The sequence below is a fragment of the Blennius ocellaris genome (genome assembly GCF_963422515.1).
Source record: "Blennius ocellaris genome assembly, chromosome: 12".
Classification (NCBI taxonomy): Eukaryota; Metazoa; Chordata; class Actinopteri; order Blenniiformes; family Blenniidae; genus Blennius; species Blennius ocellaris.
The window spans coordinates 10,319,695-10,337,073 of record NC_137661.1 but is presented as its reverse complement, the minus strand read 5'-3'; positions in this window follow the sequence as shown (position 1 = coordinate 10,337,073).

The following is a 17,379-nucleotide window of genomic DNA, read 5'->3' as shown; positions in this document are numbered from 1 at the left end:
GCATATAAAAGACAAAAATGATGCACAAGTGAGCATAACCTGTAATTTAATTCAATGAAACATGACAAATAGTTATTCTTGTATCCTTCTTCTATATACAATCTTTTATTACTAAAGTGCACCATACATATACTGTACTGTACATATTTAGCTAAATATCTGTTCTCATCAGTCATTCGATTTTTGATGAAACACGATTTGAAAACTGATACACATATGAAGATTATGCTCATATTCAACTTTACTTTATTTAATTTTATTTTTTTTTGGGGGGGGGGATATAAAATAACTGGCCATTCAAACTTTATGTAAGAAAATGGTTAGCATGTAATATGGATTTCCTGTCTCTGTGAATCAGCATTTATTGCTACAAGAGCGTGTGTGATCTCTGGAAACCATGTGGCCTTAAGAGCATCAACATTCAGGAAGCATCAGAAAACATATTTGTCTTCATTATCTTCCATTACCTTTCATCTACTGCAATTTAACCTCTGATGATGTGATGTGATGAGATTTGTTTAGTGTTTCACCACTGACATTGTCGTCTGTTTTTAAAAAGAGGCCAAAATGAAAAATGTCTGTGTTCTGCTTTCATCAACATCATGATCATAAGCATCTTTCTTTTTTTTTTTTTCATTTGTTTGTTGTGAAAACAAATAAATTGACCCTATTCTAAAAATAATCAATCGATAATGTTCCCCTTTGAAATGAGAAGAAGCAATCAGAGAGAAGCTTTATGAAATTAGGTCCAATTAGTAGCCATTCTGTTCAGAGGTGGAGAACAAGGTTATGTGCCGTGTGTTGGGACCACAAATCTGTTCACACTTTGCCCTTATTAGGGCAGCTACAGCTGTGGATTTTGTCCCCAACACATGCTGAGTGTGTGATTGGTGTGTGCTTGTGACTTGCACGTACGTCTTGGCCTGAGATCACACTTTTGTAGTTCTTGTAAGAGATAAGAGATTTTTAAAAAAAAGGTCCCCTTAAACTATTACTCATGGTTGCAGTGTGTGTCTTAGCCTTTGTTTGTGTGCATGAAGTGCCTGCTGAATATTCTTGTAAGCCCATTGAGAAGAGCGCAGGCATTCATTAATAACAAGAGCGCAAAAGCACAATTTGGATAAACCGAAGTTAGCAGAAAGGAGTGGAATCTTTTTTTCTGTCTCGTCCCCTTCTGTCAGCTTCAAGAAGGGAGCACGGATTATTCCCCATTCGATTCTGCTCATCCTCACAAACTGAAAGTAAATTATGGCGGCAACCTTTCAGCTTTCCAGCAGGCAACAGTGTGCATTGATGCAGATCAGAGGCAGAGCTACATTGTGCTTTATCTTATCGAATGAATGCAGGCTTGCTGCATCTGAAAACTGAAGTCGCTGTTGCAGAAGTTATTTAGAAGTTGTTTTTGCTCAACATGGATTCACAAACAATCGTGGTTCGTCGTCACATGTCTCCAGTGACCCATTAAAACTGCTCATTTTGGCCATAAAACCAATGCAGAGTTCATACTTGTCACCTTTAATTCGGCACAGCAGAGTATGATTAAACGTTGGCAGTCAGTGCATCAGTTATACAATTTTCCAGTATACGTTTTCAGTCTGACACACACTGGAAATGTGAACTTTCAAAATATGCTTTATTGGAATTGTTGGATGCAAAGACAGATAGAAAAGCAACATGGCATATTTCGGTAAATATACAATGTACTACTTAATTCAACAATCAGTTATTATATTTTGGGTTTTATTACATCATATATTAGAACAATTCGGGTCGTTGTTGGATATCGGGCTGTAACATGATTGTCTTGATATTTACTTATATTACTAATGCATATATGCTTACATTGTATAGCCCAACTTCTGTAGTCCTTATTAGTACAAATCACTGTATTATAGTTAAGTTTGTAGATAAGAAACAGGTGAGGCAAATATTTTCAAAGCTTAAAGTTGGTGTAAATAGCTGCATGTGTAGCTATGTTCTCTGTGCAGAAGCTGGGCTTCCCGGAGACGCTGGATGGTTTAGTGTTGGTTTGTGCTGAGGGATAAAAGAATGTGTGCACATGGTTTGTGCTTGTGTCTGTAGAGGAGTGTTTCTCTGAGAGATGCACAATAAACCAGAGGGAATTTACGCCAGCAAGGGAAACAAAAGTCTTGGGTATATTTGAATTTGTTCTCCAGCATTTATGCACTGCGATGATGTAATTTTCATTATTTTCGCTGAAATACTATGACTGTTTTTGCCAAGTTGTAGTCATTTATCCCCACGTGCCAGGATATTAGGAACAAATCCAGTGCTGCAGTTTTTTTTGGCAGCGTTGTCTGTTCCACGGGCATGGTCTGTTCTGGGTCCAAATGAAAGATATTTTTTTGCTTCCCATTTTATATGCATGGATGTGACTTAAGACGATCACATTTTGAAAGTGCCTCATATTTCTGTTTTTGCAACTAAATATTTTAGACATCCCCAGAGTAAACTCTCATGCTGGCACAGGTCACAGGTGTGTTTCTTCCCCCACAGGTCCTTTATTGGTAAAGCTGTCATCAACAGGAACTCCACCTGTCTGGGTTACACTTCTGTATGCTGTCAGAATTGCTAGCTTGATCATTAATGAAAAAATCTATTCAATAAAACTAAGGCTAATATGTTACTCATGCAACAAATAGGCTACTACTAAGTAATAGGGAAGTAACGTAAAAACAAGGTATTATTTGTTTGGCAGGGCTCCCCCCCAAGCTCTGAGTGTGAGACATTTGACTGAAAACCCACTATATACTATCATTTATTTCTATGATGAGATGCATGCAGTTCTCAGTTGAATGCTGAACTTCCTGTTTACTGAGGCCCAGTTTATCCATATTCAAATGTTAAACTGACTCGTTGTATTGAGCAATTTATAGCACTATAAATAAGAAATCACAATTCTCAATGCACTTTATGTGATTTAATTCCTGCAATTGTCTTATCAGACACATGCATGGTTATATGTTGTAACTTTTTTCAGGTTTCAATTAGTCATTTTGTTTATTTAATTTATTTATTACTTTTATTTTTACACAAACAAAATGTACTTAAAACTTGACTTTCATTAAAGATAAGTTTTAAGTGGGTTACTTTCTATTTCCCATAATTTCATAAAGTATTTCTTAGAAGTCGTTGCCATATATATATATACACACAAACAATAATTTTATTGCCCAGCAGCCATGTTCAGAAGTTACCCTTGCTCTGATCATGGTACCCATGGGTGTGTTTATTTCACCAGATTCTCTCCACCTTCCTGTTGACCCATTCAAAGACTCTATGTCTCTCCAATCAGCTTTTGGTGCTGAAAATGTTCCCCATGTAGAGACCCATGTGCCCCTATGTGTCAGGGGAAAACCACACAAGGCCTACTCGTATCATATTAGTCAAATTTATAGTCTCACTGACGTGTTTTGAACAAAACTCCAGGTGTGTTGAGGCTCACCTCTTTGTGTCCTCTGTTCTACTATTCAAGCAATTTTCCACCTGCCTTCTCTCCTCTCCCTCTCTCTCCATCATGTCAGACCCATGATTAAGACCCAGTTGGCCTGCCGTCCATTTCTGTTCATTATCCTTGCTATCCCGCAGTGTCTGTTTAGTTAGTGTCACATTGATTTATACACATACTCACTGTGAGAGGCCCTTTCATGTACTCGTCCCACTGCCTTTAATGACCCTGGCGCCCCACGTCCCAAATGTAAGCTTCTATAATGGGTATTTGTTATTGAAGACTTTGCTGCTGGTACCATTAAAATATACATAATTGAATTTGACAAAGTTTTTCTTCATGGTAGAACAAAAACACAACAACAACGTAAGCAAAACTTGTGTCCATATGCTAGAGAACCAGAACCACTATAGGCCTTTACCGCATGATGTCAGGAGTCACAGGAGTCTTTGCTAACGCCACATTTCTTTGTGGAACCAAGCTGGCATCGCTGTCGTGTGAGTCATTAGTTCATATCGACTGATATCTGTCAGATAGCGACATCACTGTGTGAAACACTGAGTGGGGACACACAAATAAACCACGACCCGAGTCAACGTGCTCACACCAATGTTTCTGGATGCTTGCTACTGCTACTAGCTCTAAATCAATCAATCAATCAATCAATCAATCAACCAATCAATCAATCAATCAATCAATCAATCAGACTTTATTAAAACCCAATTCATTCACAAGACGAGCACAGTTCCAATCTACAATATCCAGTTAACCTAACATACATTTTATTGAATGGGATGAACTCCACCACATGAAGAAGACATCCAATATACATACATGAACATTGGTGATATCGTTTTATCTGTTGAATTTTCCTTTAACCATTTATTTTTTTTGCTCTTTTAAAAAATTATGTGTTTTGTTGTCTTGGAATTATTTCCATCAAATGCTGACAACATGAGCCCTCCCACTCTCTTTGTTTCTCATATAGAGCCACTTCGTTTATTCTAGGAGGCAACAAGCCCTGAGCCAGTGAGCCTGGCATTTGAAGGTCAATCAAGCGGAACCGTCGAGGAGCCATGAATCGCTAATCTGACCAGAGAGCGAGCAAAAATTAATGCAAACACACTTAGGTACATACGCTGTGTTGTAATGTAAGGAATGAATTTGTATGTTAAAATCAACGTTGAACAAGAAAATATGCACAGAGATAAGGATGATTTTGGTTTGACTACCAATCTTTTTATATTCTGTCTATTTTAAATTTTTGAATAAAATAAACCCTAAACCTTTTACTTTGTTAGACAACAAGTGATGCAGTGTAACCAGGGATAAGTCACAGCTTAAAAGTGAAACAAATGTATTAAGAAACAATAATAACATTCCTGATTTCTTTTGTGAAGGTAAACCGTGTGTATTGGAATGCTGACACAATATAATTATGCATTTTTATATTCTATCTTTCATCTGTGAGGCTATTCAAACTAAAATTCACCAGATTTGGAATGGCATGCTTTTTGAATTCGGAGTGTGTTGTTCCTGCTTCATAAAGTACATCAGTGTCATTTTCTTTGGTATCCCTTATTCTTTCCCATCGTGTAATTTACATTTAATTTCCCCCAACAGCTTTCGACTGTTTTCAACTTCACCATTTCCTGGTTAAAAAAAAAAAAAGAATAGTGATGGGAGGATGCGACACATCCTGCTGAGTGTGTGTGGTAATGTCAAATGTTGTCGTATTAATAACATGCTGGTTTAACTCATGTAATGCCCTCCTTTTTTACATCACACACACCAGTCAAAGCTCTGACTCCAGACTGTATGCCCTGCCAGAACCCCAGTAATAAATAAATGCACATCTATGTGTTACTTTGGAGCTTGATTAAACTGATTGCTTCTTTGGCTTAGCTGAATTTGCCTTTTGACTGTGTCTAAAAGCTTAAAACCTCTATAAGGAAATCCTCTCACAGACTCATGCTTCAGCTTTGCTGAGATGATAATGTTGAACTTTCTGTAAGAGTTTACAATATTGAACACTCAGCTTAATGTGATTAAGCTGGAAACATGTTTGAAAATGTGATTTTTTTTTTTTGTGAGAAATTTATCAAAACAACTGTTGATATGTTGAGACTCCAAGTTGTCTTATTGCTCATTATATAGTTTTGTTTTTCTTGTTAAAAATGTTTGAAAGGACTTTTTTTTTTTTAAGTTACATCATTGCATTGTGCGCTGGCTCTAGACATGAGGTCAATGATGTTGGAGGTGATGACTGAGCAAACGAATGTGAAGAGAATAGCAATATTTCTACCAGTGCCTAATGTGAACCAATGGTTGCTCCCTGTGCAAAAATGGGATGGCTATCACACCACAATGACGCAAAAGTTGTGGGTGTCACTGTTTAAAATAGTAATAAATTAATTATATATTGACCTGACACTCTTTTCAGCCAGTCTTACTGATAAGATAAATAACAAAACAAACAAAGAAGATAAAGTTATTATCCAACTAAATGGAAATACATTAAAATAAAACACCAACCTACATCCAGGGCTGTTAATTCAAAGATATATATCTGCTCAGTGTTGATACATTGAGCAACACTCAATGACTTTTTCATGCAACCTGTTAATGTGTTTGATATATTGAGGAGCAAGTGAACACATCCTTAATGTTGATGTGCTGCAGAAAATGAGTTATTGTAAGGACTTCACTAAACTTGATAAAGTTTAATTGTGATGGCTGGGTGACTTGGTCAGTGCAACTCCCGAAATGCATCTCATGTGGGGTATTTCCAGTGTGTACTCCTCAGTATTTATTAAAGGTGCTCCAAGGGCCAACCAGTGACGAACCCCACCGGACAATTTACTGGACTAATAATTGTCATAACTGCACAGCAGCAGGGAGTCTTACATGTGGAATAAGTGGTCAATAGGCAATTACACTTTAATTTCACGGCCTATTAAAGATGAAAAACCTCATCAAGAACATACCATGAATCTTGATTGTTTTTTCGAGTGGTCATATAATGCAAAATTCACTTTGTAATGGTTTTCCAACAGTAATATGCATCCCCCATACCTGAGGATGGCACCTGAGGAGTAAAGAAAGTCTTTCATCTCTCTTCCTGGCTTGTATGATTTAAAAAAAAAAAAAAAAAAAAAAAAAAAACGTGTGCTCCATTGATGAATCAGAAATCAATCCCTTCATAGTGTATCGGGGATTTAGCCAATCTCAATCAAGATAGGCCCTCCATTTGACCCTCCCACTATTAGGCAAGCTCTTGTCTGGCACAGGAAGTGGTTTCTCCTCTTCCCAAGATGGGCATGTATGGGTGGAGTCAGTCCAGCTCACACAGACACAGCATTATCTGAATGTAGCTCATATCATCCAATATTCAAGTGGCTCAAAATCAAGGAAAGGCTGGATTTGGGGCAATAAACTTTGAATACAACATTTTTGGACCAACGAAACCAATGTGAAAACTTTGAAATGCTGGATAACATCATCAATTTATCATAATGTGGTCCAATGTACAAAAAACAGAAATGTTCCATTCAAACAAGTTGCAAGTATAAACTCAGCCTGAATATAAAGTCAACCATCAGTTATATGAGCTTTTATCTTAGCTTAGTTTTGCTTCGTGGCACTTAACAAAATGATGGGAATCGGGAATGAATTACACTTGTTCTTGTCCCAGTCTTCACTTTGCAGCACTTTTTAAAGGTTTTTCACTCAGTTCATCATGTTTGACATAATGGGTTTGATCTATAAATGAAAATGAAAGTCCTGTAAAAAGTGTCACAACGTGACATGCAGAGATCATCGCATTGGTATTAATAGAGGTATCATAACAATGTTCAGACTGTGTGTTTGGTAACTCCCCCCGTGAATATATCTCCATGTCTACTCACAGTCTGGTCCAGTCTATTTTGTTGTGTGGCTTTTCACTCAACCTGCCATAACTAAATAGGATCATGAAATCTTTTCTCTTCTGATGTTCGATCCCCTCCTCCAGCTCGCAGCACTCCTCCACTGCAATCTCTCCATATCTACGTTTTTTTGTCTTTCCTTTGGTGTTTTCTCAAAACCGCCTCTCCTCCTGTTCTTATGCTGACCATGAGTCATGGGCAATAGAGGGACATCTGCATTGTCATCATCACTAATTCAGATCAATCATTGGGCTCTTATTCTCCTCTTTCATGTATGATGCATTCATTATTCACATTAATTTACAACAATCCATATAATTGCTGGCATAAACACATTATTCACACACTCACAAAAAAACTCTTGCATGTGAGTGCTGCACTATGATTGACATTTTCTTAAAAAAAACAAAAAACTAACAGCTTAGTGGATAATCTGTCTTTTGTGCCTAACTATGAAAATCCCCCTGATTTGATGTTCATGTATTTGCACTGATGTGGAGAAACGAACAACACATTTATTCTTTTGTCATTTTGGAACCCCAAAAAAATCAGAAAAATTAAAAAGGGATTATAAGAAACAACGTCTTATTTCTTCCTCCACTTGGCTATTAGATTTCACTCAGACTATGGCCTAGATTAGAAAAACCGCCACTCTCAATCACATTACCTGCTGCTAAGAGCTAAGAAGATATTTAACATGATCCCCCACTTTCTTACTCGATTCCCTTCAATTTCTACCTCCGGGCCTCTCTGCAACAATGAGCACCCTTCTACACTGCTTCTCACTGAAATCCATCAGCACAATACATGTGCTCAATCTGCTCATCGACTTCATGCCGCGCATGCTGCCTAATAACAGCTATCTTAATTGGAATCAATGGAGGATATAGAATTGACTGTGTCCATAGAAAACAGAGGCTTTCTGTTCTTCTCCTGCTCTCTTATTGCTTGTCTGCCTCCCGACCAGAGGACCCGAGGATATATTCCAGTCAGTAGGACCACTGAGGACGTTTCCAGATGGAAAACTTGTTTTGTCAGTACATGTGATGGTTACCGTCGTCAACGATCGTTGGGGCGACGGTTACCATCACATGTGCGAAGGTTATGTTTTTGTCCTCGTGTATTTATTGGTACCACTACCAGAAAGCGTCGCCTCGGGTAGTGGTTTATCTGCGGGGCCCTCACTCAGTAAAGTTGCTATCTGACAGGCGAGTTCGCATCATTATGAACTCACGGCTAACATGCCAGCGATGTTCACTCGGTTCCGCAAACAAATGTGGCATTGGCGAAGGTGTGCGCACCACCGAGTGCCCGTTCTGTGTATCTTGCTGTTTTTTGTGGTTGTCTAGGTGCTTCTTTTCTTCGGTGGTTGACAGAAGAGACGGACAGGAAAGATGGGAGGGAGGCGTGATGACATGCGATGAAGGTTGCGCGCCAGATTGACGGGTACACAGAATGTGTCTTAGTCATCCGAGCTGCTACGGCGCCATCAAACCCCACGATTTATCGCAGTTGCTCAAGCTCGAAAGGGGATTATTCAAATATCTCTGCAGGATGGATTTATCTGTATGCAGTGGCTCTCATATTACAGCCAGGGTGACATTCCTGCTTTTTTAGAGATTGCAAATAATAATTGAGAATAATTATGGTGTAATTTGCATTGAATATTCTTTAACTCATTATGTTTTATTTGCGTTTTATCACAACATTAAAAGGTGTAATTTCTGTACTCATTATTCTCAAATCATTATTTTTTTGGGGGTTTAATTTTCATCTCGAAATCTCTCTGTTTCACCTCCTGTAAACGGTGGCGGATAAACTGATGACTCATCCTGCTCATGAGGGTGTTTTCTCTTTTTCCACATCTCATACAAATGAATTTACATGCTCATCCCCAAAGGCTGTGATGCATGTGCATACTATTGCTGTCTCCTCTAAACCTGTCTGTAGCTCTGCCTTCAGATTTTTAATTGAACTGGAGGGCTGTCGAATGAAAATTCTGTTTGACTGGCTACTGAAAATGCTAATCGATTCATGGGGGGAGGGATCATTGGAATGGTGGACCTGAAACATAAGAAATGACATACAACACTGGTTTCATGATCTAGACTCTGGTTTCAAGATTAATGACTTTGTACTAATGAGGCTTATTTTCTGTATATTACACTAGTTTTCACTTAACTGATTGGTAGGGAATAAAAACAATGTCTAAATAATGCTGTTTGTCTATAGTAAAGCTATATTTCAATCAATGTGAAATTTGTTTCATCAGCAAATGAATCCAATTCAGCCCCAGCGAGGAAGAAAAACACTCTACCTGCATTAAAAAGCTAATCATGTGTATATATATATATATATATATGTTCCTTATCTGTCTTTCAATCTATGTGGTGTTTGCAGGTTTGCTATGTTCAAGTAGATAATCATACACACTTTCGTTCTACAGTCTACAGAACGGCAACTACAGGCAATTTAGAATGACCAATTAATCTGAAACATATGGTCTCTGTGGTGAAAGTAACTGGAGAAATAATCACGCGCACACAGAGGAAGAACATGCACACTCAACCAAAAATCTCTCAAATCATGGCTCACACTGTGGTACTGAAAACATACAGATCTTCATCTATACATAATAATTTAGCCTGGCTCATTGATAATTGTCTTTGATATCACAAGAATAGTCTGAGCAGTCTCCTTGAGTTGATCATATTTTTTTATATCTGTGCGTCTTTTAGCTTTGTTGTTGCTTCTCCTCTCTTTGCTCGCTGCTTTCATCGCTGCAAATCTACTGCAGGGCCTCTTAATTAAATGTCGGTCAAGGGTCCCGAAACTTAAAATCTGGATAATTGCACAGCAGTGCCATGTCGGCTGCAGTGAAATTGAGTAGAGTGGATATTTGGATCAACAGATTAGATGGATGTTGTGTCAAACAAATTGGATGAGTGAAGTTAAACATGCAAGGTTGCGTGTAGGACAGTGCAGCCATTGTGTCTGCTGCTGTCAGAAAAAGCTATTAATGACTGTGCTGGGTGGCAGTGCCCTCGCAGCAAGCTGGAAGCATCTGGATGGTTTGACGAATGGTGATGAGAGAGTGGAATACCGAACTCGGCACATGTCCGTCTCACTGCTTACCTTCACCGTCACAGTGACAAGAATGCACCCAATTAATGTGTGAAATGAAGTGAGTGGTCCCTGCCCTGTTGGTAAAGGAGTGATATTAATGTTCTTTTTCTTGATTTTTTTTTTTTTTCCCCAACATGCATTTAATAGCCAAAATGTACAGGTTCAAGTATAATGGCTCAAATCAGGTTTAATAGATTCACCAAAAAGCTTGCAAATGTTTTTCCTCAGATAACCTTCTGTGCAATACTTTTGATGAAGAAAGTTCTGAATTTTGTGAATTATTCCGACATGAAAAGGGAGTCTCAGTCAGCCTGATGGACTTGCCCATGTTACTTATTTATTTATTTATTGTTTGGATTATTAAGTATTTGTTGAGTTTAAAATTGTAAACCGCCTCTTTGTTACTGATGGCACCACAAACATGTTAAAAACCCAAGAAACATGCATTTTAACAGCTCTTCAGTACAGACTTTAAAGGGCCAAACATCTTTGAGAATAATAATAATAAGGGGCTGATTTTATGATTAATCCTGCATTTTATACATTACATCTATTTTAGAATCTGATTTTTTTCATTGGGTGAATGTTCAGCAGGCAGTGACATTTTGCTGCTATGGCTGTCATCACAGCAGCAGGAGAACGTATGTTAAAATTCCCTACTTTTTATTGAAGCTTGATTTAGTGGACTCATATTTGGGACGTGGCTCAACATCCACTCTGATGTTGCTGCTGTTATATTATGACAGGATCAACCTCGTGGCTTTTATAATGTTCTCAGTGAGCATGAATGAGCTCCTTTGTTTATACAAGTGGATCTGTAAAAAGTCAAGTATGGATAATTGAAAGTTCATTGTATTTATTTGTTGGGGCTCAGTTTCCAAATCTTAACACTTCAAAGCACCGAAATATATAAATTATGCAATCAAGTTGTGTTTAATCATTTCTTGTGTGTGTGTGTGTGTGTGTGTGTGCGTGTGTGCGTGTGTGCGTGTGTGTGTGTGTGTGTGTGTGTGTGTGTGTGTGTGTGTGTGTGTGTGTGTGTGTGCGCGCGCGTGGGTGTGGGTGTGTGTGTGTCTGTGTGTGCGTTTCTTTAAGTAAACAACTTATAGTCATCTGCTTAGCTGGATAAGCCTAATACATGCAACGAGTGCAGCAGCCAGCTGTTGTTAAAAGGCGAACGTCCTGTTTACATAATGAATGGAACTCATACAGTCTGGGTTTTTTTTGTGTTTTTTTTTTAGAAAACTAGTTTGTGGTCTTTCTCATGTGTACATGCCATCGATTACATTAGCATTCACAAATGAAAGCACACGCACTATCTGAGATGCATCCTCACTGGCCTGGTTGGTTTTGAGATGCCTCTACAAGACTGAAGCGTACAACGTTGAACAGTCTACAAGGACCCTACTGCTCTCTTCCACTCTCTCACACACACTTGATTCCATCCCTTTTCCCTCTGAGGTTTGTTTCTCTATAATTTTGAGACAATTTGCAGGCTCTCTCCGCTGGAATGCACAATATCAACCTGACGTTTGGCTGACATGAAGAAACGGCCTTTCTCTGACATTATCATTCACACACTCACACACTAATGGAGACGGCTGACAAACGCAGTACTCGCATACCTGTGGAAAGAAAAGGGGTTTTGTGTATCATCCAGGGAGACGTCAACACAGAGACTTGGATAAGGGTTACAAGAAGACCCCCACGACCAGCTCAAAGTGGTGCAATGATTCATGGTTAGTTAACATATAGGTGACACTGTGGATAAATCAGTTCACTGCTTAGTCTATACGTTTCATGAACGTATTGACAAAATGTTATTTGTCATTGTCAAATATGCTGATTTGTTTCAAATAAGAAAAAAACTTGAATATTGTTGTAAAATAACTCAGTGATGAGAGATGATATAGTGACTGTTTGCTCTGTTAGTTTTGTAGGTCATTTTCCAAAAGTAAGTGGACAATTTAATATTTTACAAGGATTTTTTTTCTTTTTTACTATTCTTTCTTTCTTTCCCCTGAAGATTCAAAAAGGGTGATGCCCTGGAAATGGCCATATCACATAGCTCTTTGAAATAGCTTCACTGAGGTTTTTTGCATATCAAAACCCGCTCTTTAACTAAATAAACCTGTACAAATGAAGAAAACAGAAGACCACCATTATCATACTGATTATCAATATCTCACATAGCTCAAGTTGCATATCAGGAAAATATAATCCTTGCTTGTGTGTGCCCTGTGCGTGTTTATCTTTCCATCTGCATGTATTTACCAACATATCTGAATAGATTTTGTACACAGTGAATGTGTGTGTGTGGATGTGTGTTAAAGAGGTAATGGGGCATGAAATCAGACACGGCTGGTGCCGAGTGCTCATGAATGGAGGCTTGGTTTGCATCACACTGGGGCTATAGGCTGTTCAGACACTAACCTCTCTGTCACTGTATCCACCCCAAGGCCTGGGGTCCAGCATAATGACATCAAATGGGATTCAGGGGGTTCTTTCCATGAGAAATTTTTTTTTTTTTAAATACATATTAAATAGCTTGCTCTGAAGAATATTCTCACGCACAGAGAAACACAGCCTCTGTCTCTTTGCGTCACACCCTTGAGTGTCTCGGTGTGACGAGTGACGGTGATGTGCCGTCACTGAAGAGTCTGACAGTGACAGGGTGAAGGAGACGGGGACTGATGGTTTCTACCTGTAGAGGGGAAACAATAACATAGAAAATTGTGTTTGTGCCCATGTGAGGCGAGAACTACACATTTCCGTGGATTGTTGTGTCTTTATGACGTACCTGGATGAATTGAAGGGCAGCCATGTGTGCAGCCTGTGATGGTGAAATGCCATGGGCGGGACGTCTCTATCTTTTTTTTTTTTTTTTTATTCTGTCCACGGAGACAGCGAGTGCTCGGTCTCCATGGTAACGACAGGCGCAGCAGCCATGGGGGTTTAGCGCAAGTGTGTGTGGGGTGTGACGGGCGGAGATAGATGGAGGTCAGCAGGTGACACGTCGTGGTCATGGGTTGTCGGCTTTAATGTGTCCCAGCCTCCACTTTATGTTGCATCAGGTTTAAGAAGTGAATGATTTACAGAGCTGTATTGATAGAAGGATTCTTAAACCAAAAATCAAATCATTGTTTCAGTTCAAACTCTCTCTCTCTATATATATATATATATACACACACACACACACACAAAGAGTTGTTTGAAACAGAAGGGGCATTGTGAAGTGTGGACTTTGTTTTATTTTGAAAGTAATACATTTACATCATGGAGAAAAATAGTGCTTATTTATAACTATGTTTCACATAAAAACACATGTTTTCACTTTTTCGCTTTTTCGTTTCAGAAAAGTTCCATGTTCAGATGGCAAAGTAAAAAAAAAAAAATGTATATATATATATATGAAAATATTTACATGGAAATGACACAGACATGCTGAAAACTATGTAGTTTCCATATGGGGCCATGAGTGGGCTCATAAAAGCACCTAAATATGCATGCAGAGAACAGCTGTACACATTGAAGCTCCTATAAACTGTCTTTCTTTATCATTTTGGCCCGCTGAATATTGTTTTGTTTGCTAGGGGGGGGATGTCTCCACATGTGACCTAGATGATAGTGTGGTAAAAATGGTGTGTAATTAACCCTCAAAATTATAACTCAAACCACAATCAGTGGGACAAAAGCAGGCCATGAAAAGAGACTTAAAACCTATTACAGTAAATGACTGTGGATCTGACACATGTGGATCCCTCCAGCACCAGAAAATAATTCAGTGTTTAATCCATGCACAAGGCAATGCTTAATTTCCATGCACCGGCCTGCCGCCAGATCTACAGCTCTGGACAGCAGTTTGTCTCTTCACAATAATGCTTCAATAGATGGCTGCTTTAAAACGGTACTGTGGGGAAATGAAGAAATGCCTTCCTGCTAAACAGCTTTGGTTTGTTAGGTTAGGTTTATTTATAAATGAAAGTGTCATTCACACAAATTGTTAAGTGAAAACTGTTAGCTTTCATTGAATTTTTGGTGTTTGTTTACACAATAATGAGCCACTGAAGGACCATCTGGAATGCCACTTTGGGAAAACGGCTCTCGAGGTGGAAAATGCGCCGTATGGGTCTCCGTGGAAATGGGGGAAAACATAACTTTTCTGAAATGCTGTTATTGTGAAAGCACTCCACGCCTGTAGTCAATAGTTGTTTTGCACATGCACAGGTAGATGGACAGTAAAACCAAAGTGAGTGGCATGGACTCCAATATTCTCCTGGGACTTTTATATCTGAGAATCAATAACAACTCCTTTAAATCAAGGACATTGACTTGTACATTTCTATTACATGTGCAATTCAAGAGAAAAAAGTAATTGTTATGTGAGAGAGTTAGAATGTCTGTGTCATTAATGACAACCAAGACAGCTGTGAATTGTTCCTGCTGTTGAATTCAAGCACTCACAAAGTGTCCAATATCATACTTCAGTTGAGAACTGACTGATGTATACAAACTAACACAAAGGCTTGACAGTGATGCCGCCAACGAGTCTTGCCACTCGTGTCATTATCAGAGTAATAGCTACTTAAGTCATCATTGGTATCCACTTGCTGAATAGCAAGTCAGTGTTACTCTTTGTTTACTATCTATCTTTGAGCACCATTAATTAACTGAACTGACTACACTGATTTATTTTATTGATTTACGTGTGACTGTCTCACTAGATTCATGGGAATCCGTGCTCAGAGATCAATGGAGCGTTGAAAATTGAACTGAGGATGCATCTGTGTCTGATTCAACAAATGTTACCCAAACAAAGCTCCACTGTGAAGTAATGAGTTTGTAAATGTATATTCTTTATATTGTGATCCATGTAAATTCTGCTCAGTGCTTTTTAAATCAGTGTTTTAGATTTTTTTTTAATTTTTTTTAATTTTTTGTAAGTAAAAAGTATGTGGAAAATCAGTGACATGGATCATGAACAAACATCGGCTACACTCAGCAGGAGGGAAACTAAATTTACTAACATAATTGTACAAACACGCACAAAACTAATAGTTATTTAATTGAACATGATCCAAACACACACTTACATCCTGCATATGTATCTCTCTCTCTCGCTCTCTCACTCTCTCTCTCTCTCTCTCTTTTTAAAGCCTATGCAAGTACATGCCCACACAGTTCCTGTGTTACTTCAATAGCAGTCTTTAGCTTTGATGATTGGAAATTAAATTGATTCGTGATAGACTGGCCCCTGCTCCTTGTGTCAGAGTGAAGTGCCTCTGGTCACTGTTTCTATGCAAACAAACAGACTGTGTATCTCATTGGGAGAATTATTGACCCAATGAAATGAAAAATACAATTTCCCATCATCTTGGGTCTAATTGTTCATGTATCCTTTGATCTGTGGTGAATAATTGCCCAAAAGCTATTATAGAAGTGTTTTCTCATCATTTTCCTTCCTTTTGCTCTTTGAGTTTTCAATGACTCATCACTCATCCTGTACTGAAGAGTGTTTATTCCGCATCCAGTACAAAAGCATTGGAGCTTCGCCATTGTCTCCTCAGTGCCAGCTTCAGATGCCGATTCAATATAACAGATGTGCGTAACACATATAGTGTGAGTGTTATTGGCTGCTGAACCAGTCAGATCTGGAACACACCTCCTCCAGATCCAAGTGTGTTTGCACAGAAAATGAAATACCACTTTTTAATTTTCTTTCACTTTTTCTTTGACAGAATAATGTTGAAGGGGTTTGTGTAAATTATTAGCCTGGTTGCTCATTTGTACGAAGTCTGACTGAATAAAATACGGTAACGTTTTTTTCCTCCCACTTTCTCTCATATATCTAAATTACTGCGCCAAACATAAACAGTTTATGAAAAATGTTGAACTATTAAAACGACTCAGAATAAAGGACGTCAAGTAGATGCAATTCATTGTTTTATCATTACCTGGGTTGTCACAGTTTCCATCCAAGCTTATATACTCTTGTACTTTCTCTTGTACTTACATAGGATCGCGTACTAACATTCTATGTCTCTAAGATTGCATTAATTTTGTAAAGCGCTTTTTAGCGCTGTTCACAAAGGAGTTATATAAATGAAGTTTATTCTTTTTCAATATTTAAAACAGCTTTTAGTTCAGCCTGCAGGTTAATGCTCGACTGAAAATAAGGTAGAGTTTGAAATGTATGAAGTGACAATAACGTAATAGGTCTACTGCGTGTGCATTATTCATAATAGTGGAACAATTTTGTGGCATTGGTGTCTATTTTTAGTTTGTGTTTTCGTCACTGGAAACGTCACAAGAACACATGATCGTGGTTGCTGAGATTACGTACTTGGTGATCATGATCACACCTCTTGAAACAGACAGGAGGTCCCACTTGCATCTTGACCTCTTTGTGCGTGTTTGTTTTCGATTCAAGTTAGTGGTGAGCAAGCAGAATAGATGTTCCTATTTCTTTCTGTATTTGAGACAGTTTCTAATTATTGATTCACAGTACAGTGGAGTGTTGCTCATATTGTTGGAGCACCTCTCACCTCAATTCCCCCCCCCCAGGGAATCCAGGACTCCACTTTTACAACTACTGGCCTAGAAAAGTCACACCAGGCCCAAAATGAATTATAACACGGCACGACTTGGCCACCTCATATTCTGGGCTGCCAATGCCCATGTGCATAGTATCGAGTGCCCGCTTGCACATGCATCTCGGTGCGCACGCTATGCGTCTCAGGTTGACCAGTCTGCCAACACCTTGTGACAAGTGTGAGCGGCCCAAAACGCCTCCCAGTCGCCGTGTGCCACTCTGCCTGCTGGCAGCAGATGTACACCGCGAGGGGCTGATCCACTGCC